Source organism: Gekko japonicus, unplaced genomic scaffold (genome assembly GCF_001447785.1).
Source record: "Gekko japonicus isolate JY-2015 unplaced genomic scaffold, Gekko_japonicus_V1.1 scaffold469, whole genome shotgun sequence".
Classification (NCBI taxonomy): domain Eukaryota; kingdom Metazoa; phylum Chordata; class Lepidosauria; order Squamata; family Gekkonidae; genus Gekko; species Gekko japonicus.
Window position 1 is genome coordinate 321,892 of NW_015173138.1, and position 1,519 is coordinate 323,410.

Below are 1,519 nucleotides of genomic sequence, written 5' to 3' on the forward strand. Positions count from 1 at the left end.
AATGCATCCTAAGATTGTATTAGCTTTCACAGCCACATCGCACTACAGGCTCATGTTTAGCTTGTGATCAACCAGAACACCTAGATCCCTTTCACATTTGCTGCTGTCAGGCCAAGTCCCTCCCATTCTATATCTGCGCCTTTGTTTTTTTTTGTACCTAAGTGTAGGACTTTGCACTTCTCTCTATTGAAATTCATTTTATTTGTCTCAGCCCACTGTTCCAGCCTATCTAGATCATTTTGAATCCTGACTCTGTCTTCTTCAGAATTAGCAATCCCATCTGCAAATTGGATAGGAAGGGCCTGCAAGCACACCTGCTCTCTGTGATCAGCCACGTTTCACAGTGTCACTGATCATGAGGAGAGGGCATCTATGCAGGCACTTCCTATGCAGATCCCTAGGCAATCATGTGGGGTCCTGCTGATGGGATGTCTGCATGGGGCTAGAGTCTAGGTCAATTGCCATCAGTGGTGTTAGACTGGAGTAATTGGATAGAATTTCACTATAAGCCACCAGCAGAACTGTGCTAGCCACACAACCATAGTGAAAACTGGGAAGAAAAGGAGCAGAGGCCTCAGCCCTACACTCCTCTCCACTGAGGAGTTATTCAGACCACCAGCACCACTAGGAGCTCAAAACCAGTTTCTCGATATGCAAAGATGCCAAAAATGCTCACTGTGACAGAAGCACATCATTATTTTTTTCCTTTTCTTTTTTTTTTGCTGTCAAGTCACAGCTGACGTATGGTAACAGTAGGGTTTCCAAGGGAAGAGAGATGTTCAAAGGTGATTTGCCATTGCCTGCCTCTGCGTAGTGACTCTGATGTTCCTTGGTGGTCTCACATCCAAATAGTAACCTGGGCTGACCCTGCTTAGCTTCCAAGATCTAATAAGATCAGGCCAGTCTGGGCTATCCAGGTCAGGGCACATTCTTTCTACCCCATCAGATAGAATAAAAAGTTTCCCTGCACCTTGGGAACAGTTTTTTTGGAGAGAGCAGGGAACTACTGAAAGAAGAAGTCAAAGATGCTTTGCTCCATTCATGAGTAGCCAAGATCCAACCCATTTTTTACTGCAAGAAAATGGTTCATTTTGGCCATTGATGTGCTATATCTGACAAGCATAGGCAGAGGTCGTTTCGTAGAAAAAGAGCTAGGGGAACTCATTAGCATAACTCATTAGCATATGCCACACCCCCTGACATCACCGGAAGTGTGTCATAAGGCCACACACCGCGCCCCCAATGGTCCCGGCCGGCGGAAGTGCAAGGAAGCCCCGCGAAGGCCCTCCCTGGGGTGGGGAGAGCCAGGGAGGAAGCAACTTACCCTCCCTCTTCTCCTGCCTCCTCCTGGCTGAATGAGGGCCGGAAGTGGGGCGGCCAGAAGCAGGGGGCGGGGCTTCGTCATGTGCCCCGCCCCCGTACCTCACCCGGGGGAACTGCGATCCCCCGCGATCCCCCCCGAAATGACCTCTGGGCATAGGCATGCCCACTTTTTTTATATAGGATGCTGCATCTATGA